Source organism: Cyanistes caeruleus, chromosome Z, assembly GCF_971803275.1.
Source record: "Cyanistes caeruleus chromosome Z, bCyaCae1.hap1.1, whole genome shotgun sequence".
Classification (NCBI taxonomy): Eukaryota; Metazoa; Chordata; class Aves; order Passeriformes; family Paridae; genus Cyanistes; species Cyanistes caeruleus.
In genome coordinates this window covers 82,196,018-82,219,280 of record NC_141732.1, presented here as the reverse complement: position 1 = coordinate 82,219,280, position 23,263 = coordinate 82,196,018, and the positions used below count along the sequence as shown (strand labels likewise).

Below are 23,263 nucleotides of genomic sequence, written 5' to 3'. Positions count from 1 at the left end.
AAGGATGACGGGAGGGAGTACACAGTGCTTCATCTTTCACTGTCAGCCCTCAAAACCACTTTCACAAAAGAAGGAAAAAAGCACGTATCCTGTTTCTAGATGGCTCCTGTGGGTTTGGACACTATCTGTTATTAACATAAAAGTCAGGAAACAAAATCATGACATCTTTTAGGTCAGAAAAAACCTTTATGACCATCAAGTCCAACCATTAACCCGGGATTGCCAAGGCCACCGCTAATCCTTGTCCTCGAGTGCCACGTGCACCCATTTTTTCAATCCCTCCGAGGATGGTTACTCCACCAGTGCCCTGGGCAGCCTGTTCCAATGATGGACAGCCCTTTTGGTGAAGAAATTTTCCCTAGTATCTCATGTAAACCTCCCCTGGTGCAACTTGAGGCCATTTCCTCTCATCCTGCTGCTTTACTTGGTAGAAGAGAGAATCATTTAGGTTAGAAAAGACTTTTGACATCCTTGAGTCCAATGTCAGGATCTTTCACTGGTCTCCAGGGTATGGTGTGATGCTTTTCATTTTCAGGTGAATGAAATAAGATCCCTGAGGCAAAGCTGTGCTCCCTGCATATCAGACATACCAAAATACTTCCGTACAGCAGCCTTTTGATATGTCTGACACCCAGACTCATGCTGGGCCTGCCTAAGTGTCATCCTTGAGAAAGCTTTCGTCCCTTTAAACATTCATGTGCCCTTTCTTCTTCTCATGTATGTTTACTACTAACAGATTTCCCAGCTGATAACACAGCGATGAGTACATTATTCAGCCTGGATTGCTGACTTGACTGCTGGCAGTCTCCATTACAGCAACATCTTCCAACACTTACGGGTGAGGATCCCAAGCTTCATCTGAGTGTCCTGGCAGAACGTGGCTGATGCTACAGGGCGTAATGGGGAGAGGCAGTGGGATGGGACTAGAGCCAGGGATCTCTGTCCAGACTCTACTCGGCACTGGAGCACACAAGCCCAGCTCCTCCAGTCCCCTGTGAGCCCCAGGAGATGCAGGGGAAGCAGGAGAAGCTTCTTGGGGCTGAAGTGACACTTGTGCTTCTTCTATTATATTACAGAGCTGCTATCACTGTGCCACATCGCTTTCCCTCTTATCCCATATGAACTGTGAACTGAGCAATTATCTCTGTATTGTACAGGAGGGCTGTGAATCTTAATTAATTTGTGGGTTTCAGTTCTTTGTGCTCTCAAAATGCAGTGTGTTTTATTCCTTCACTACTTCACAGTTAATAGCATTATTTATTTGAGTCAGAGTAGTCCCCACCAAGCCTGTGTGATAGTGGGTTCCCAATTCTGCATGATACACTGGGCAGGCACAAACTCCCTGCACTCCCTAACACTAACTAAAACAGGAAACAATTAGGTTAGGTATTAGGAAGTAGTTCTTCCCTGTGAGGGTGCTGAGGCCCTGGCACAGGCGGCCCAGAGAAGCTGTGGCTGCCCCATCTCTGGAAGTGTCCAAGTCCAGGTTGTACGTGGATAATCCCGTGGTTGAACCTGGGATAGTGGTAAGAGGTTCTTGCCCGTGGCAGGGGATTTAGAATGAGATGAGTTTTTAGGTCCCTTCCAAACCATTTGTGGAGTCTGTGATCACGCACCAGTGAGCTTGGGGAGTCCCTCCCCAGGTGGGTTTGTGTCCGTGCATAGCTGTAGGTTGGGGAAAGGACACGGGAACGTGGCCATACCTGCAAGCACTGTCATCCATGTGGAAGAGGAATCCATGTTCCATGAGTGGGGTGATTCAAGAGGAAGCTGAATTGCAAGCAGCCTTCATGTCCAGCTGCTTACAGAGACCAAGCAATACAAAAATTAAACAGGCCATTAAGCAGCACTCCAGTGGATTAACATTTGTCTGTCTCGCTTACGCTGCAGGATTTCAAAATTCCTTTGAAGTTTGCATATTAGAAAATCACTTTCCAAGCCACATAACTTTGAGGAACAGCTGACTAATCCTTTAGGATTTAATGAGGTTAACTAACATGCACAGTTTTATAGAAAGCTATCATTTGTATTTTGGTAGCAAATATGAACAACATTGACAATAAGTAATGATCTGTAAAGAGCCATAATGGGAGCATGTCATCATTTTAGTAACTTTTGTAGAAGCTTTAATTTTCTTCATAAAGCACAGGTTGGGCTTCTGATCTGATCTTCTTAGTTATAACAATTAATAGTTAACATAACTGTTTGCTTTTAAGTCTCACTGAAGTCAATAGGATTACACTTTTCTGTTAGCAACGTTAATTTATCGTTTTGTAGTTTCTTCTCTGACTCTTCAGGATCCCCTTCCATGGACTGGCAGAACATCAGCAGTGTTTTCCAGCAGCTGGGGTTGAGAGCAGGAGGTGCCCAGCACTGGTCTGGCACTGGAGCCACATCCCACTGTTTGTCCAGCGAAGCCCAACTCTGTTCCTGACAAAGTCTGGAACAGAGCCGTCCCCCAGCTGAGCTCCTGGAGTGACTATAGAATAGAATCATAGAATCATTAAATTTGGAAAAGACCTCCAAGAACATCAAGTCCAGCCTTCTCCATTCAGGAGGTTGGTTCTGGACTCCTGGTGCCTCGAGATTGAACTATGAACTTAACTTGGTATTTATATACATATTTATATATTTATATATATATTGGAATGCCAAAGTTGTGTGAAACAAGCTAAGCTGACACGTAAGTTCATTAGGATGCAATTACTGCAATCAGAATGTAGGCTACTCAATTATTTTAGCAAGAAGGTGTAATTAACTGCAGGTTCATGTTGAATGCTGCCTGGTGCCAGATTTTGAGGATTGGCTTGCATGGGTAAACACAGCAGTGGGGTTTTACCTAGAGCACAGCCACTAGCTGAGAGATGCAGACTGATGGAAAACAGCAGCAGCTGGATTGGTGGGAGACAAGCCAGAGCAAGACAAGAGGAGCAGAGCATCTTGTCCTTCACCTAGCAGCCCAGCTGATAGAGCTGGAGCCTCTAGGGATGTGAGCTGAGTGCATCAAAACTTACTGGGTATAATCGCTGCTGAGCCGTTGCTGCCTTGTTATTTAAAAGCATGAATATTAACGAGTTCTTACAGCTTCTTTGGAAAGATCTGCCTGTTATGGCTTATAGATCATAGTGGTACTGGGAGAAAATAAAACTATGTCAAACTGTTTGCCTGTTGCTTGTTTGCAACTCTCTCCTTCAGCTCATGGGAGCCTGGACACTATTCTGGAGAGGTAGTTTCCTCAGCATGTCTTCCACTTGTGAATTATTTAATGGGAAGCTTTGTCCTAGTAATGAGTGGAATATTCAGTGTGCAATTAATATCTCTGTTGCCCTCGGGCCTTCACAATCCTTGTCAAAATGTACATTACACCTGTAAAAATTCCATACAGAGCAGCAGGCAGAGAGGCGGCTGTTCATGGACTGTGCATGGAGAGAAGGAAGAGAAAAAAGACAGGAAATCTTACAAGATTTGCTGCATACATAAAGCAGGAGACCATCAAGGGCATGAGTGGCACAACAGGACCTGGGAGCTGTGGCACAGAATCCTGTATGGTGCTGAGCAACCTGGCCTGGGAAAGGAGTCCCTGCCCACGGCAGGGCTGAGATAATGAGCTTTAAGGGCCCTTCCAATCCAAACCATTTTAGGATTCTATGAAGTTAATTTTGTTATTTGCTGTCCTTCATTCCCAGGGCAGTGCCATAGGTGCGTGAGTCCCTGGTCCTGTTCCATTGTTTTAGAAGGAAGTTTCTGCAAAGAGCCTGATCTTCCCACAACTCATTTCCAACTGGAATTTAACAGATCCCCATCTGCCAAATAATAAATAAGAACCTTTACATGCAACACTCCGTTTGTTAAGCAGAGCTATAAACAAAGCCTAAATAGCAGCTAATTTAGGGAACGAGGTTGGGAAGGCAATGTTGCCATAGCTGCAGCACACGAGTGGGATGAACACCCAGCCCCATGTAGTCAGGTCCCCTGTCATGGTTTAGGGCAAATTTGGGAGAAAACCTCCAATAGGCCCCCCCCCCACCCCGGGAAGCAAACATACGTGGCGGTTCCCAAAAACCAAACCTACTGCCAGGCTTAAAGGCACCACCGAGAGCTTGTCCCTGTGGCAGTGAAGGGCAGACTGTGAAGGATTGCAGAAAATGCCTTATTACAACAAAATGACATGGCTCTGGTTTTCATTATTTTCACTCTGTGGGGAAAGTCCAATGTGGTGAAGCTGGTGGCATATCAAGGGCAGGGCCAGCAGCAGCAGCTGTGTCTTTCTCAGGGAGAGCAGAGCCAGACATGCTCACAGACTTCCCAGGCCAGCCTTTGGGCATGCACCAAACTGGGACGGGAGCCCGTGCACTGACTTGCCGACAGCCAGAATGGGGCTGGCAGAGATAGGAAAACCCCAGTGCTTGTGGCGCCTCCGCACACTGGATCCGTGGGCCGCTCCAAGCTCTTTACACACCGCTAACTCATGTATTTCCCTGATGCATAATTCATACCTTTTTAGCAGAAGGTAAGAACTTCATAACTGTTAACGTGCAAGTGTTCATTAATGTGAGTATGCCAGACAGCCCTTGGATTTGGAAGGCGCTCTTGAGAAAGAGCCAAAGTCTGTCCTCTGTGAGCAGATTTTTTTTGAAAGCTCAGAGGCTGGTGGGCACCAGTCTCCAAATGATTCTACAGTGGCTGCTGCTTCATCCTGGTTCCGCTGAAGAACTTGGAACATCATAGAAGCGGAAATAAACAGATAATTTCCTCTATACAAGGTATGGTGCTGGATGTGCTGTATATTCCACGTCTCTGTCCTGCACAGAGATGTCAACCGAGCACATAAGGGAGATAAGAGCATTTGTTCCCACAAGGAACGTGGAGAGAATGAAAAACAAGTTTTCTGTTGTGTTCCATGCAGGGCTGTTTATAATGCCTGTGACTATTTTTAAGCCTGAGAAATGAAGGGCTGCCAGCTGCAGCTGAGGGAAGGTGCATTGTATTCTGGAGCACTGTCAGGTGAACAGAGCAGATACTTGTTACCCAGCAGCCAGCACAGGGACATTGGTGACACCACCCTCCCCATCCCACTCCTTGGCAGAAGTCTGGCTGCAGGCACTGTCCTGGTAAGTGGAACTGCGTGCCTGCTACTGGGCTGACACCAACATTCACGGGGACAATGTCACTGTGAAAAACCTTCCAAAAGATATTGCTGGGTGGAAAAGGCAATCTCTAGGTGTAGAGGAGGAGCAAGGTCTGCTGTTGCTGCTGCCTGTTCTGTAAGACCATGTTTGGCGGTATGGAGACGTGGGCAGGATGAAGGCGTGGGCAGGATGGAGGCACAGATGGAATGGAGGCACAAGCAGCCAGGAGTACCCTGCCCCTGTTGGAACAGAGGAAGGATAGCTGCCTGTGATGCTACCCCAGGAACCAGGTATGGAGAGCAAATCAGAGAACATCAGAGATACTCCAGCTCCTTTGGCAAGGTGAACAGCCAGCCCCTTACAATCTCTCACCCCACTGCTGACACACAGGAACTCCTGGATACTGACAGCAACTATTTTCAACAGCCTCTGACACAGTAGAGTGAGAAATAATTTCCCAGAGCCAGAATCTCTCTTTTGAGTGTTTTGGAGAGGTCTGAGGCCACCCAAACTCATGCTGTACAGTATCATGGACTCTGGAACTGGCTCCTCAGGGAAGTGGTCACAGCCTGAAGCCTGACAGAAGTCAAAGAAGCATTTGGAAAATGCTCTCAAGCAGATGGTGGGATTTTGGGAATTGTCCTGTGCAGGGCCAGGAGTTGAACTCAGTGATTCCTCCAGCAGCAGGATGTGTCCATCATCCAGTGTCTGCGCTATGGGGACTCAGGAATAGCAGACAAAGATGTCAGTGCTTTGAAGGACTCCAACCAGGGGCAGGAATCTTTCAATGAACCTCCTTGGCCAGACTCAACTTCCTAGAGGTAACAGAGGGGTTTTGCTCCAAAGTAGAAATTCCCAAACACTGCTGACGGCCCCACCCCAGTCGGACCAGTCACACCAGGGATCACAGCCCTGGCCAGAGGCACAGCTCTGAGTCTGGGCAGGGCTGGGGGGGCAAAGAGCTGTGCTGGGAGCAGCCCCTTGGCAGGGACACTGCCCACAGGGATACCCCCAGTGCTGTGGGGCAGTTCCACTACAGAAATAGTTTTAGCAGTTTGGACTCACTGGTACAATGATAAAGTAAGGAAACTTCCAAATTAAACCCCACAGGGATATCCACTGAGGGGAATTTCATTTGCTGACATACCTAAGCCATGGCCAAGGTTGTACAGGACAAGTGTCTCAGCCACTGTTGCAAGCACCAGAGGGACTCTTACTACAGAATCATGGAATCATTAAGGCTGAATGGCAGAAAACATTTCCAAAAAGGGCTGGAAGCAAACGGCTGTGCTGAGGGGAAATTCAAAGGGCAGGGCAGAGCTTGGGATTGCAGCAAGACCATCCAAGTGGCGCTGGCTTTGGCAAAGCAGCACCTGTAATTTCATGCTCATCCAGCCCCCAGGCTGGCCGAGCTGTGCAGTTTGTGCAGCACAGAGCAGCCCTCAGCCCTGGCCAGCAGCCCTCGCTGACACCCAGGGTTGACCCACGCCCACCCGCACCACCGCTGCCCACTGCTCCTGGCTCACCTGCCATCCCTCTGCTGCCAGAAGCAAAGACCAAGGAAAATGTCTGTATTTACCACTGAGAGCTGCCTGAAACCTTCCTCAGACCTCCAGACCTGCTATATCCAAATGACAAGTGATTGTCAAAGTAGGAGCTCAACCCAGTGCACAAGTTTAGACCTTTCCCATGGTTTTGGAGATATTTGTGCACAACCAGGCAGGCTGGGCTTAACACACACTCCAGTGGAAAAGGGCAACTTCCCAGACCTAGACCTGGAGCAAAGTGTCCGGGGTGGCTCGTTTTCATTGCTAAATCCCCCAGAAAACATCCACAAGCAAAACAGAGAAAGGGACTTGGAACAGAAGAATTTGAAAGCCTAAACAAAGGTCAAACCACAAGTGTTTGAGCAGTGTGGGAAAAGCTGCCTGCCCTTACCTCCTTTTCCAAAGGACATCATGCCATGTTCTTATTTTACCTCCTGCAGTAGTGACAGCCTTCCCAGCCTCACGGTAGCGCAAATGTCTTGTTGAAAGCTCCAAACAACCTGCCACAATGTCAGCAGATGCCTGTACTGGTGCAACGCCTGCCTGCCCCAGCGCCGATCACTATTTGCTAATACAATTCCTTACTTTTCACGTCAGTGCGCTTCTCCGGTGCAAACAGCAAGTCGGGAGGTGACCCTGGTTAAAGGTTCCTGATAACCTGTAGCAAGATAGTGACTTGGCTTATTTTCACTTACATATTTCCCTGGAGAAGCTGTAGCTGTCAGGAACCTGGATTCAAGCAGAAGTCCATAAAATCTCATGCAGTGTCTACCTGAGCTGAGGAGGAGGAGCTGGACATAAACTGAAACTGTTTGGACACCAAAAGCACTTGGCAAAATAGAAACAAAACGCAACTGGTCCCCATGATACGCAGCCAGCCAAACCACTGCCTCTAGTGTCCAGTTTCCCGACTGGGGATATTAGCTTGAGGGGGCTCAGCCAAGCCCCTGCTCCCAGCCCACTCCACGCAGATGCAAGCCAGGGATCACAATCCCGTTCTCCCGGAGGGGTTGGAAGGCTGGGGCTGGGTTTAGGGAGGTTGGCGGCCACTGAGAGACTTGGCTGCCAGAGTGCTAGTGCTGGAAAAGGCCCCGCAGTCATGCTTTTGGAATGCTCCCCTGCTCCTAAGACATTACACAGTTATTTCCCCGCCCCGCAAATCCCCCTAATATAAATGTTTAAGAATGAGCTCAGCAGTAAAGAAAGGGAACTTTTTTTCCTTTTTCTGAAGAAAACACAGAGCGGCCACTCCATAAGCAAGGCTGTCCATGGGGACACTGCTGGAGCAGGGGCTGTGGGGACGGATGTGGGATGGGGCAGCAGCCCCCAGGCTCCCATCCCAGGTCAGACACTGCCTGGGAGACCAGGCAACTTGGGACCCACAGCCCAAGGCCACCGTCAAGGGATGACAACCCGCATCAACGAAAGTGCAGCTGACCCACCCTCACCACACCCAGGGACCCCCACCCCACCCTGTCGCACTGCACCCCACCCAGCAGCCCAGCTGGGCCACCCACCCTATGCCCCATTCCCCCACCCTTGCACTGACCCCACACCCCAGTAACCCCACCTTTGAGCCCATACCTGACCAGAGGCAGTAACCCCACACCCCATTAGGAACGCAGATCTCAGTCCCTCCAAACCCGACAAGGAAACCCTGACCCCAGTTCCCCCAAGCCCCAGCAGTAACCACGAAGCCCTGTTTCTCCGGACTCCACCAGTAACTTAGACCCCACCACAACCAGTAACCCAGACCTCAGTTCCCCCAGATCCCAGCTCGGGCCCCCCTCCCCACCAGTATCCCCCCGTCCCCGGCTGTCCCCGCTCCGCTCGGCTCCCCCGGACCCCGCACCTCTCTCGGCCTCTGCCCGGTCCCGCTCCCTTCTCCAGTTCCGTCCCGGCCCCGCCGCGCGGCTCCGGGCACCGCCCCGAGCGGGGCCGTACCGTGATGGGCTGTACCGAGCCGTGATGGGCTGTACCGAGCCGTGCGGGACTGTACCGGGGGCAGAGCGGGAACGCGGGCCCGTGCGGGGCCGGGCGGGGCCGAGCAGACCAGAGCCGACCCGACTCTACCCGAGCCGTGCCTACTCGGGTCTCTACCCGAGCCGGGGCTACTCGGCTGTCTACCCGAGCCGTGCCTACTCGGCTCTCTACCCGAGCCGGGGCTACTCGGCTGTCTACCCGAGCCGTGCCTACTCGGCTGTCTACCCGAGCCGGGGCTACTCGGCTCTCTACCCGAGCCGGGGCTACTCGGCTCTCTACCCGAGCCGGGCCTACTCGGCTCTCTACCCGAGCCGGGGCTACTCGGCTGTCTACCCGAGCCGGGGCTACTCGGCTCTCTACCCGAGCCGGGGCTACTCGGCTCTCTACCCGAGCCGGGCCTACTCGGCTGTCTACCCGAGCCGGGCCTACTCGGCTCTCTACCCGAGCCTGGGCTACTCGGCTGTCTACCCGAGCCGGGGCTACTCGGCTGTCTACCCGAGCCGGGGCTACTCGGCTCTCTACCCGAGCCGGGGCTACTCGGCTCTCTACCCGAGCCGGGCCTACTCGGCTCTCTACCCGAGCCGGGGCTACTCGGCTGTCTACCCGAGCCGGGGCTACTCGGCTCTCTACCCGAGCCGGGCCTACTCGGCTGTCTACCCGAGCCGGGCCTACTCGGCTCTCTACCCGAGCCTGGGCTACTCGGCTGTCTACCCGAGCCGGGGCTACTCGGCTGTCTACCCGAGCCGGGGCTACTCGGCTCTCTACCCGAGCCGGGCCTACTCGGCTGTCTACCCGAGCCGGGCCTACTCGGCTCTCTACCCGAGCCTGGGCTACTCGGCTGTCTACCCGAGCCGGGGCTACTCGGCTGTCTACCCGAGCCGGGGCTACTCGGCTGTCTACCCGAGGCGACCCGAGCCGACCCTACCCGAGCCGACCCTACCCGAGCCGACCCGAAGTCAAAGAAGCATTTGGAAAATGCTCTCAAGCAGATGGTGGGATTTTGGGAATTGTCCTGTGCAGGGCCAGGAGTTAAACTCAGTGATTCTTGTGGATACCTTCCAGTTCTGTACTGCATGATTCCAGAATCACTGCAGTGCCTCGACCAAGCTGTGGCTCTGTATAGTGCCTCCCCATGGCAATCCCAGCAACCACTAACACAGTTCTGCCTGGCTTCCCTGAGGAGCTACTCTCTCTCATGTCCTGGAGGTTTGATGTGTGTTCATCAAATTGAAAAAGGATTTAAAAATAAAGGAGTATCATAAACACCCTAAACAATCAGATCTATATAGCATGTTGTCAATATAGATAACATTATTTAAATAATAAGCTCAGAACTTTCACCTGTAAATTAAAACCTCTTATTGAAATATATGCTGATTACAAGGCAAATGTCTTTGTTTTAATTATCTTAATTGTGGGCTTTTAACGTCAAGAATCTGAATAATAATAATAATCTGAATAATTAATATAATTATCTGAATAAAATAATCTAAATAAAATAAAATAAAAAATCGTAATAATCTGAAATAAAAACACTCATAAATGGCAGCATGTAACAACAATAGCTGCAGCTGCTGGCACTTGGACTGGGCTGTCAGGGTGAGGAATTATGTGATTCCTGGGGAGGGCATGGTGGGTGGTGGGTGTGCAGGGAGACTATAGGGCTGAGAACAGTGTCTGAAGATACCTGTCACATGAAGTGATGGTGGCAGCTTGGACTAACTGCATTTATCATCCCCAGTTGTATAGCTCCCACCCCTGAGTACTGCATGTGGGGGAGAGTTGCTTGCGAGTGGGAAGAGAAGGAGACTGGGCTGGTGCATGTGTACTCAGTTAATTTTAATTAGTTAATTAATTTAGTTAGTTGATCAGTTTTCCATTGTTTTGTCCTACGTGGGTGAGGCACAGCTGTGACTGCTGCATCCCTGGAGAAATGCTGGCCATGGACCAGCTCTGAGAAAGGCCTATCAGCTGTGCCCCTTCCACGAATGAGTCTGACAGTGCTTGGGGCAGAAGATCCCACAGCCACAGGGTCCAAGCAGCTACCTCCTGCAGCATGTGCCTCCTCACAGGGCACTGAGCTCAGTCCGTGGGCACTGGGATATTAGGCAAAGCCATTTCCAAGCAAAGGAGATGTGCTGATCTCTGCTTCTCAGTAGACAGGCTGCAATTCCCACTCCACAATGGTATGTGGAGAAGGAGAATTAACTTGCATTTTCTCTGGTTCACCACTAGCAATTTCATTCCCCCTTTTGGGCTCCTGCTTCCACTCCCATTGCCTGTTCCTGAAAAACTAATTTTCAGACGCTCATTAGGATGGTGTGTCATTGGAGTGTCCTGCCTGATCCTCAGCACACTGTGTGCTCAGTTGTCCTACTGCCTTTAGAAGTGCCCCCAGAGAGGGTTTCTGCTATGCTCCCAGCCTTGCAAGACATTTTGGAGAAAACCAGTGAGCTGAAGGGCAGATTGGCAGGCAGATTCAGATTGTTTTTCTTTTCTAGCTGGACATAGAGAAATAGGAAATCTTTAGAGACCTTGAAAAGGAAAAGTACTTCCCTCTGAATTGCTAAACCGATGGCATGGCTAAGAATAGCCTCTGAAGGGAGAGGGAAGATGAATGACATGAGGCATTCAGCACCTTTTCTTACTGTGCACTAGTTGTGAAATTTAAAAAGTGAAGTATCAAGGCACGTGCAGGCGAAGGGGAATGGCCAGTCACGCTGTGGACGTTTGGAGGAGTGTGTTATTATGTAAAGCAAATTGCGGAAAGTTTAGCAAATACCGCTGCTTCCCTCGGGAGCTCTTCTCTTGCCAAAGCCATTAGTGCACTGGCAGGATAACAGATCCTCTCTGCTAATTCTCTAGGTCATAAGCAAATTGAGACAGAAAAGCTGATCTGCTATCAATCTACATTAGGCACAGGAGTCCAGCTCACCTGTCCAGCAGCCACTGGTTTACAGAAAGTTTAAGGCTGGAATATCAAATTATAATTAAACTGATCCCATTTTGCTCACTGCTCAGGCAGGCTGGGCATAGAGCTCTGGGACAGGGCTGTACAATTCTTGCTGTCCCCAGGTGAGAGCACGGCACAGGGAGGGCAATTCCTCAGACAGTGCCCCGGGACTTCCACCGTGCTGCTTCATCCTTTCAGGGAAATCCACAGCCATGGTGTTGCAGCTATGCTACATGTCCAGGGGCTCTGGGGTTGCGGCCCCACAGGGAGGGCTCGGATTCAGGCAGTTTGTGCTTACCTCAGAGTCTTGATGCCAGCTCACAGTTGTGCAGCTTGCAATTTGGAAAGGGACAGATCAGGGAAATGTTGCATATGGGATGTGGGAAACTCCTTCCCTAGAGAGGAAGGGGTGAGTGAGGGCAGGAGGAGGCAGAGTTTTTTCTAGAAACAACCCAAGTATCTCCCAGCATGGGCAGAAAGAGTTTTCGATAACCTCAATATAAACTGCTTAGTGCGATTAAAACAACCCGCTCTCATGGAAGGGAAAGCATTCCTCCCAGGGAGGATTAAGCCCAGGTCCGGAGCCCCTCCCTCCATGGACACACCAGTCTGTGGATGAGTACCCTGGGCATGGCAGGTGCTGGGACAGTGGTCTTCTCTGCCATGCCTGCAGAGAGGTTTAGCCTGGATATTAGGTAAAGGGTATTCCCACAGCAGGTGGTTGAGCACTTGAACAGGGTCCCCAGGGAATGGTCATGGCCCCAAGGCTGCTAGAGCTCAAGAAGCATCTGGACAATGCTCTCAGGCACAGGGTGGATTTTGGTGTTCTGTGCAGGGCCAGGAGTTGATCCATGCAGATCCCTTCCACCTCAGAATATGTGCTTCCATGATTTCAAACACAAGTGGTGCCTGCAAAACCTCCAGAGTCACATTTGCAGTGAACAAAGACACCCACCTGCACATCATTTCAAATCCTGCCTTTGATCTCAGGTTCCGGTAACAACCTTCTCCCCATCCAATTACTTGTCTTACAATTGACATAGAAATATTAAATTCCTAAGAACTAAAGCGCTTTCGAAGTATAACCTACTTTCAAAGTAGACAAGATTTATCGTGGAAGCATTTGCTTTCTAGTCCTTGACATTATCAAAGTCACTGATGCCTCATCAGCAGCTCCATAAATGAGGCCTCCAAACACAATGTCTAGTTGCCTTTTGCTGAGCACTGTTTGCTGGCTGAGCTCTGATGATGGCAGTCTGGCACAAGTCCAGATTTTTGTTGGTGTTACATTTGGTCAGGGGGTGATTTCAGCAGAGGAACCCCAGCAAAGGCATTTGCCATTGCAGGGAAAGGAAGTCAAAAAGCCATCGTGGAAGTGCTCCATCCCTAGAAGTGTTCAAGGCCAGGACGAAGCAACCTGGTCTAGTGAAGGTGTCCCTCCTCATGGCAAGGGTGGAATGAGATGAGCTTTAAAGTCACTTCCAACTCAAACCATTGTGTGATTCCATGATCCTTCAGAAGCAGCAACAGCAGGACACAACTGAGCAAAGAACAATTTGGTAAATGCTACTGTAGCAGGAGTCTTGACCTACAGATATCACTACAAAGTGACTATCCCAGAGGAGGACTTCCCTGTAAGGGTCACACCACTGCCTCACAGCCACATCCAGCCCCTTCTGCCTCCCTGGTGGCACTAGAGCTGGTCCTGGCTGCGCCCCTCTGACTGTGTGGCAGGTGGTGGCCCTGTCACCATCCCCTATGACTCTATAACCATGTGACCATGGTGGGCTGTGGGCATCCTTCTGCTGCCACACACTTCCAGGCGCAATCAAGTCTGTCCTGCAACCCTCTGACCATTGCTGAGTAGCAGAGGCAGCCGCTGGCAATGTGGGCTCACTGCTGCTAGCCACAGCATCCAGAAAACAGCTCAAATTAAAACTGGGAAACCTTTGCAATGGAGCAAGCACCATGCTTCTGGTGGCGGCGGCAGCAGCAGCAGCAGCAGCAGCAGCAATGGTGCCCCTGGTCGACACCTCTGCCTGGTCCCAGCTCTCATCATAAATTGCTGCACTAACCTACATGGAGAGGCATTAACTTTCTCTCCTAAAACAAGGTGCAATTAGTTGGGCTTAAAAGAACACCAAGCAGTGCTAATTACTCTCTAAAAGATGAATAGAATTAAGCCAGAGAAGCAGAAAATTACCTTTGTGGGAGATCTGTTGCAGAGTTTAACTGAACAAGGATGGTAGCTGGATTGACAATGAAGAATTTGTCTTTTAACACCACTTCACAAGCACCTTGACTATCACCTTTTTTTTGCTCCTGGAAATCACCTAGAGTTTGAATTAATAATTTAATAATAAATAATAACGAGCTAATAAATAATTAATCAATATTTACTTAATAATTAATAAATAATATTTAATTAATATTTAATTAATAATCAATAAATAAAAATTAATAAGTATTAGCTAACGAATAAATAATAAATATTTAATTAAATAATTAATGATAAGTAATATTTAATAGTATTAAATTATAATTAGTAAATAATAACAATCTAATAAATAAAAAATATTTAATTAGATAATGATTAACAAATAGTATTTAATAATAGTAGATAATATTTAATCATTATTTATTAATACTTTGTTAAACTAATACATATAAGGATAACAAAATATCTTGTTAAAAGTAATTATAATTAATAATAATTTTATTATTTTAATAAAACGAGCAAAATAAAGCAATGTAATAAAGAAAATCGTTATTATTTTAAACAAAATCAAACTAAAATAATAAAAACGAAAAAACCCAGCTTTATTCTCGATATTTTAAACATTATCTTCAATCCAGAAACTACAAAACAGCTCCTCTCTGTCCCGCAGAAACAACAGCTCGTCTCCCTGTGCCACTCCAGATCCCGCACCCGCCTCCGGCCGCCCGAAAAGCCCAGGACGTGGCAGAAAGAATTGGCCACGACCAGCCCCGCCGCCCCAGGACACCGCCGGCCCCCAGATTCTGGCCCCAGCAGACACGGGCATGGCGCCCGACCTCACCGGCGCTCCCCAGTTCAGTGAGCGCAGTGCTCCTGTCCTGCGCACCGGTGCTCCCTGGACCGCTCACGCCGCCGCCCGCCGCCGCCGCCTCTCCACCGCTCGCCGCCGAACTAAGGCCCGCACCCCTCCAGCTCACGCTATTTATAGCCCACGGCCGGCCAGCCCAGCCAATCACAGCCCGAGGCAGCGCCGGGCCCGCCAATCCCAGCCCGCCCGTTCCCGCCGCGCTCGCCTCCGCGACCCCCCGCTGTCCCCTCAGGCCCCGCTCCCGTGATCCCGCCCGCTCCCCGCCTTCTCCCCGTTTCTTTGGGCGAAGTTACGGCCGGGACCTGAACGGGGAGCCCCCGCCCACGCTTCCTGGGACCCAGCAGCACCTCTCGGGGCTGCAGCAGCTCGGCTGCACCGGCTCCCAAAGCGACAGCGGCCGGAGCGGCACCCCAGCAAAACGGGGGAGCGGGAACGGGCCACGACTGAGCAGGCTCAGTTTGGCGGGACCGCGCCTGGATTCAAAGGGCGACTGTGATTGGCCACCTAGAACCCTGACCTAGAACCCTAACCTAGAACCCTGACCTAGAACCATAACCTAGAACCAATCCACCGGGATTAGCGGAAGCTTTGAGGCTGCGGCCCATGGGAGCGCGAGGTGCTCAGTTAGGCTGAGCCAGGGGTGCTCGCAGGGTCCGCGCTCGCCCTGGGCCCCGCTCGCCAGACTCCCGTCCCCTTCTCCGGCCCTCTCTATTGCCCTGGTCCCGCCTAAAAGGCCCCCGCAGAGCCTCTATCGGAGCGCCCCAGCGGCACTCGGGGCAGGGGTCGGGGAGGGGCGTAGCCGCCAGCTGGCTCGGATGTGGTGCCAGCTCACAAAGCTGCGATGGCAGCGCGGAGCAGGGAGCGGCCGTGGGGAGGGCGTGCACAGCTCGCTGCGGGCTCTGAGCGCCTCTTCCCTCGCAGCAGTTCCTCTTCTGTGGGGACTTGGACTGCCCAGTTAGGTGCTGGCCGAGGTAAACACCTTAGCAAAATACCTAAGTGCCCGCCCCTCTCCTCCTGTGGGTCCGCTGCTCACCGTCCTTCTCCCCGCAGTCCGTCCGTGAAGCTGAAACTGATCTGCCGCCCGCCACTGCTGCTATTCTTAGCCGCCGGCCTGCACGGCCGCCGCTCCTTTTAGCGCAGTGTCCCTGCTCCCAGCCGTGTCACTTTACACACTTAACGCTATTTCACCCCTCCGTGCTATTTACCCGCTCCGCTCACTCCCTCCCCAGGCTTGGCAGCTGCGAAACTGCTGTACCTCCCGCTGCCGCCTCCCCCCCGTCACCCAGCGGAGCGAGGCAGGGCCCCGGTCGGGGCACAGCGGCAGTACCGCTCTGTGCCCACAAGAGCTCAACATAACATAACTGACTCAAAGGCAGCTCACACAAGAAGGGAAAGAGGAAAGAAAAAAAACATCTGCGGAGCTCAAAAGCAGAAACTCTCTATCTGTGTGCACTAACATCCATGATTTTTTACATTTCCATTTTTTCTTTACATTTGACTTCATCCCCAGCAGTTGTCTAAGAAATAATATTATTAAATCTTTGTTTCTCTTGGTACACCGTGAGAACTTGGTGTTGCTCTGTATGAGTGGCTTTGGCCACGCTTCTGGACATGTAAAGTCGGTACTTGGAGTCTTCTGGACACATAATGGGAAAAGTGTGTCGGAGTGGATAAATTGCTGTTCTGTACATCTGTAGTGGTGCTGAGTTTTCCTTTAGTTAAGGAGACCTTAACCACGTTCACGGTGGGGAAAGCTGATGGACTCCTGACTGCAGGGCTGGGGTGATGGTGCTGCCTTCTGCATGCCTTTGCTTTGTGGACACAAACCAGTGGAAAAGCAAGTCCCTGAAGCAACCAGGATCCTCCTGAGAGGGCCACTCCGTTCCAGCAGCAGTGCTGAACACACTCCCCCTCCTCTCCCAGCCCTGGCCAGCGCTACAGCATGCAGGGGGAGCTGCCTGGGGAAAATGGAATCTTGGCCCTGCTCCACCAGGTACCAACCTCTTCCTCTGCTAGACAATGTGCCTTCACACAAAAGACGAGTCCCCAAAGGATGGGCCTTGCAGGCTCTTGCCTTGGAGTGGGAGCAGCTCCACCCTGCTTTTATTCTGCTGACTGGGTGAGTGAGCTGCCTCTCCCTGATGAATTAATCTTGATCTGTGGTGTCATAAAATACGCTCTTCTGATTTTATTATATTCATCTAAGGTTGTATTTCTTCTTAGCTTTAGATTTCTCGTTAACGTGAGATGAAAGCGGAAATATCTGCTCTGTGTTTTCAAGATGCAGACGGTCCCTGTACAGCTCAGTTTGGGTGTGTGGTTTGCCTCATCTTCTCACAAAAACATGTTGAAAGGGCAGGAATAGTGAATGAGTTATAATAAGCAAACTACTCCCTGCTGTGAGAGTAAATTAAAAACTTGCAGTATCTTTGTCTAAATTGCAAACTAACCAGCGAATCTTGTACTTGGGAGACTTGAATTAAGGGCTTTATTCCTCCTGTTATTTAAAATCTGATGATGATTCTGATTTCTCTGCTTTTTCATGTCTGTGAGGGACCAATAAGACTACCGAGTCACAGACTGAGAAGTAGCTGTAATGATTCAAATGACCTAAGCCTAAGGAGAGAGTACTGAAGTGTTCAAAAGAGAACCCAAACCTTTCCAGCTGATGAGCTCTGAGGAAATATTAGCTGATCGTTGCATTGTGGCTCATTTATTTAAATCAGATCCTGGTGTCTTCTGTAGTGTGGCCAGCACTTGTCAGCAGCCATTTAGTGTGATATATTGGTGTCAAACTTCTTGTCAGGATGTTGGTTGATAGCAGCAGTAAAAACTGTTGAACGTAGCAAAGAGATTTAAAAATGCTCAAGTGTTTTTTAAAATGCTTGTCAGGTACCTTTCTGTGGCTGTGTCACACCTAATGGGCTGTAAAGATGTCACTATAAATCAGTGCTGAAAATGGGACTGGGTACTAAATGCAGGGGTATAAGGAAGGGCAGAGAGAAGAGATCCTTGGAAGGCGTTTTGGAAAACTGCTGTGAGGCCAGGAGGCCTTCGGTTCATCCCCAGTGATGCCACGGTTGGCTTAGTCCTGCCCAGCAGCGACAATCCAAGTGTTACATGGACAGTTTTTCTCCCAGCTTCTCTGCCCCAGGAGGCCCACTCCCAACAGGAGGAGATGAAAAGAAGCCTGGACTTCTTTTTGAGAAGGAAATTTTAGGAGGCTCTGTGCCAGCTAAATCCCTGGCCCAGCTGAGGGTTCACGGGGCAGCCTGCCTTGGATCAGAACCAGCCAAAACCGAGTCCTCATGCCTAAATATGTCCTGCTTCCCGTAGTTTTTCCCTGCCTTGCTCTTTCTGCTGCACATTTCCTCCCTGTTGTTCGTTTTCCAGGGACAAGAATTAGTTCCTTCAGCCAGGCAGACTTGGCCTCTGGCAGCATCCAGTACGTCCACACCAGTGAGGAGGAAAAGCACACGGATGCCTTCACCTTTTCTGTGTCTGATGGGACAAACGAGGTCAATCCCAGCCTGACTTTTGCCTGAGTGGGCAGATGTGGCTGTTCCTCCTTCTCCTGCTGTGGGATTTCCCACATCGCTCAGGTCAGGGAGGGAGGAAGGCCTGTGCAGGGAACAGGGAGCCACCTGCCCTGTGGGCTCACCAAGAGCTGGGTGCCTGGTTTTCAGCTGCTTGCCAACTGTTGCTGGAGCTCAGCTTTGATCCAGTGCACTGACAGCGTAGTGACGACAGCCAGCCCCTGGAGAAATGCCTTTTTCCTGCTTTCTGAAAGAGAAGAAGTCTAGCTGCACATAGAGGGAGAGGGGCAAAACTGAGTGAGAGAGGGAGGGAAAGTGGATGTCCGTAAATATCACAGAAAGAGGGAGAATTAATGAGTGGGGAGGGATAAAGAAGTGATCTGGGCTTAGCAGCTCAGACAAGGCTGAAATGAAGAGACCCAAACTGGGGATCGCTGTGCTCTTGCGGTGAAGTCACACTCTTGGAAGGCTGAATTCGGCAAGGGAAGCTTTTCTTCCTGTCCCAGGTGAGCCAGACATTTGACATCACCATAAACCCCGTGGATGACTCCTTGCCAATCGTGCAAATCTTTGGGATGACAGTTCAGGAAGGGGTGAGAAAAACCATCATGGAGTTTGAGCTCAAAGCGACAGATGCTGACACAGAGGTAAGGCAGGACCACCCCCAGCCTCCTTGCTCCCCTCTTGTGCTGCACATCTGGGCTTCTGTTTAAAGACTTAATGCTGAATTTATGCTCAGCATGGATGGAAATGGCACTTCCTCTTCTTCCTGGGTCTGGCCAGAGGCTGAGCTGTCGAACACTGGCTCTATCTCACTGCTGTTTCCCCTGCAGCGAGAGATCTGGCTGCCTGACCCAAAATCCTGCCCCAAAGGTTTTTGCCCTGACAGAAGTGGCAAGGGACACACTGCCCGGAATGGCTGCAGGACTGGGGGCTGCTCTTGTGTTCGTGGAGCAGGCACAGGGGTGGGTGGGAGCTGTCTCAGACCAGCTGAAGCAGGAATTCGGTGGGATGTGCCTTGTTTTATAGGGAGACACCTACAAAACAAAACCCCTTGGGAGAGGGACAAGGACAGGGCGGGGCTCAGGGAGAACCAGGAATATTCTGTGCTAACCCTTGTGTTGGGAACACCAACGCAGTGGAGCTACCTGGCCAGAATCCCTGTCCGGGCCTCCTGAGCTGGAAGGGCAGTGTCCTGAGGTCGTGTCCCCAGCTTTGCCCCTCCATGTCCGGGCACAGGTGGAGTCCCTGATGTTCGGGGCGGTGCAGCCGCCCCGGCACGGGCTGATGGAGCGCAGCGGCCGCGGGCAGCGTCCTCTGCAGGCCACCACCTTCACCAGGGATGACATCACATCTACCAGAAGCGCGGCAGCTGCAGGCACCGCGGCGGCAGCGCGCTCAGGGACCGCTTCACCCTCACCGTCTCCGACGGCACCAGCCCCCTCTTCGTGGTGCAGGAGGGAGGGAAGAAGGTCAGGGAGGAGAAGGGATGGGAGGGGGCCTTGGGAGCTCACAGGGATCTGCCTCCTCTCGGGGCAGGGGGGACTGAGATGCTGACTGAATGTTCTCGGTCACGTCTTTGCTTCTTCCCCTCCCTGCAAACTCTGCCCTTGCTGCCAGCAGAGCCGAAAGGAGCCGAGCTGGTGACGTGGTGGCTGAGGCTCTGACTCGCACAGTAACCCCCGTGTCTCTGAACTGTTGTCAGGTGTGGCCCACATCATGTTTAAGGTGGAGATCGTGTCCAACGAAGACCGGGAGTGGCACGAGTCCTTTTCTCTGGTGCTGGGCCCAGATGATCCTGTGGAAGCAGGACCTAGGGACCTGCTGATTCAAGGCTGAAGTGAACCTTTAAGAAATGAGGAACAGGTTGAGTATGGAATTATCAGAGCACAGCACAACTCGCAGCCTGTTGGGGAGGGTGAAACAGAGAAACCTTATGAATGTTATTGTTTGGCAGAACATTCTGAAAAAAGAAGGCTAGAATCGAAGTAGAAATGAAAGCCTGCTTTGAGTCATAAGATACAGAGTACTGGTTACTATATGACCAGAGAACAATAGCCTAGCCAGCTAAAGGAAAATCCCTGCTGATAAAACAATGCCCTTCTGCTGACAGAAAGCCCAAAGGCCAAGAAGCAAGGAAAGAACTTGTAAAGCCTGTAGAGCCTCAAATGCAACACTGTATGTAAAGTCTTTAGTGGGTGTATCTCATAGTGATTGGATACTGGGAATTAGAATATTCACTGTAGAAAAAGATACATTGGATTGTGACAAGAACTTTGCTCTCTTAGCTTTTCACTCTTGAACCTCTCTCTCTTAACCTCTCTCATACCTCTTGGCTCTTCTCTCTTACCCCTTTACTCCTCTCTCAGCTCCCCTCTCCCCCTCTCTTACCTCTTCCACTCTTTCCCTCTCTTACTCTTACCCTCTTGGTTTTTCCCCTCTTACCCCTCTCTTGTCTCCCCCCTCTCCTAAGCCTCCCTGGTTTCCCCCGCTCTCCCTCTGTTGCTCTTACTCCCTCCCTCCCCTTTTCCAACCTCTCCTCCCCTGCTCTCCCCCCTCCCCTGGACCACGTGGATGCCGAGGCTGGTGGTGGACACAGGTCTCCCCTCTCTTTACCCTTATAATAAACTGCTTATACCTGAACAGCTTGACCCTGGAGAAGTCGCTCACCGCAAGCAAGCATTTTACACAGCAATATCTAATCAATGATTTCTAAACATTTATCCAAGCTTAAACAGCTTCTTCCTAATTATCGCCACCTTTATAACCAGCGCTCGCTTGCCCCTGCAATACACAGGCACAGGGAGGGAGCTGCAGTTATTTACACAACAGAACAAGTAACATACCAAATTAAACACCCAGCACTATACCTCACTTTTGGAAACAAAACCTGGGCAGACACTTTAGTGTGCAAAACCCCTGTAAGAATAAAACCTGCTTTAAATATCTTAGGCATCAAGCCACAGACACGCCTATGAAATTCAGTGCAGCAGTGACAAAAAAAAGGAATTATTTCCTTAACCTGTGAATAATCACCTCTAAGATTCTGTGATGCAGTTGCCACTGCACACAGCCACAAGCGGCCTTTTTATTAACACGCAAAAGAACAAAGGCAATCCCACTTTCTCCCTTTTTGTCTGCAAAGAAACAGAGACGGGAGAGATGGTTCTCAGAGGAGCATGGTAAAAAGACACATGGTGTAGAATATGGAACAGCTGGTGGTTCAGCATCTCTTCCACTGCAAGATCCAGGGGATAGCTGATGATACCTTGGAGGCAGGAGTCACAAAAGCTGCCGGAGAAGGAAGACAAAGGAGCTCAACGCTATCTGCTCTTACGTTTTAGCACTGTGACCTTTACCTTAACTTACAGTTAAGTGTTTCTGACAGTGTAAATCCCTTTTGTTTTGATTTTAACAGAGTGCAAGAATTCAGTGATGAAGTAACAGTGGCATACAGCCTTTCATTTCCCCTGGTCCTCTCACCCAGCAATGAGGTCTCACAACAACAATACAACAATGAATAGTTATAGAAGGTAACTCACTGTGCTGAAGAGTTCTTCAGAAGGATGGGAGCCACAACTGAGGCAGATCCTTGGACAGACAAGCCAGAGGTGTTTAGGCCTTGCGTTTCCTCGTTACCCCAGAACCAGCCTCTAAAGGGGAACACAAAGTTCACAGGCTTGTATTTGGAATTAACGCCATATAAAGAACAAAACATCCTAAAAAAGCTACATATCATACAAATAAACCAGCTACCTTCTTTATGCCGCTTTTCTGTGGAGCCACAACTTCACAGAAGTAGATCTTGTTCTATCAATACAATGTTTTATTATTGATGGGCTTGTTGAAATCAGAGTGAACTCCAAGCACCCAGATATTCACAGAAGGCAAACATCTCTCTGAATACAACTGAAAAGGCCAGAAGGGCTGCTCCATGTTACCTCCGATAGCCACGTTTGTCTCTAGAGTACATCAGATGATCAATGCACAGCCTTGAATCTATTTTTTTTCCCCCTGTGTTCCTCCTTTCCATCCTTCTGCGTAGCCTTGTAGCAGATAAATCTGTTCAATAAAGGGCCCAGCTGACTGTGAGCAGAAGGCAAAGCAGAGGATTTGTCAGCATGAAAACCCACACTGCAAAGATGAACGAGCATCAGGGGCAGTTAAAAATCTGCTAGAAATTAGTGCTAATGTCACACTACCCTCTCTTCCCTGTTTTCCATATCCAAAAGGAAAGGAAGTTGTGTGTGAGCCAGAAAAGCTAAAAGGGTAGGGCAATGTGCTCACCTGCCATCCCACACAGCTGGGTGTGACTTAATGCACCAAACACAAGGGAATCGTTGCCAGCTGGGCAATAGACACCACGAAGCACACAGGTTTTAAGAGCTGTCAGCAGCTGCAAGGGGAGGATTGCCTCCGAGAAACATACCAAAACAATGAAAATTTAAAAAAACCAAATTAACATCTATTTCCACCACACATGTTTAAATTTATATACTATATTCATTTATATATGACACGCAATATATAAAGTATCAAAATATATTATGTTAATGTGTATACGTATGTTATTATATATTAAATATATTATATACATTTTAATGATATATATTTATTATATATATAATACATATATTAAATAAATATAAATAATATATATTAAATATAAATCTGTATATATTGGCATAACTTATATATCTTTACTTTTCTGTTTGCACATATGTCGATATCTTTATATATTTAATATACATTTCTATGTTTTTATTTTTGTAGTATTTATTTAAAAGCCCCGAAGCTAACCTAATAAAAACCAAACAGTCCCTTTATATTAATCGGTATTTAAAAATATTTTAATATATAATTTTTATCATATTTATATACCTTGTTGATATACATAACACACAACATATCCTAAAAGATATCATATTACCATCTATACGTACAGAAAACATATTATAGATTATAAATCAATATGTATGTATATATTTCTGTTACTTATTTTTACGCCTACATATATATATACGTCTAT

General features: G+C 49.4%; 1 long non-coding RNA gene across 1 annotated transcript; it reads left to right on the top strand.

The window, feature by feature from the left end:
* The first annotated feature begins 19,621 nt into the window (after positions 1–19,621).
* LOC147648660 (uncharacterized) lies at positions 19,622–21,778 on the top strand. The gene is made up of 3 exons (XR_015280164.1): positions 19,622–19,706; positions 19,940–20,100; positions 21,653–21,778. It is a non-coding gene; the product is annotated as an uncharacterized LOC147648660 (long non-coding RNA).
* The last annotated feature ends 1,485 nt before the right edge of the window (positions 21,779–23,263 follow it).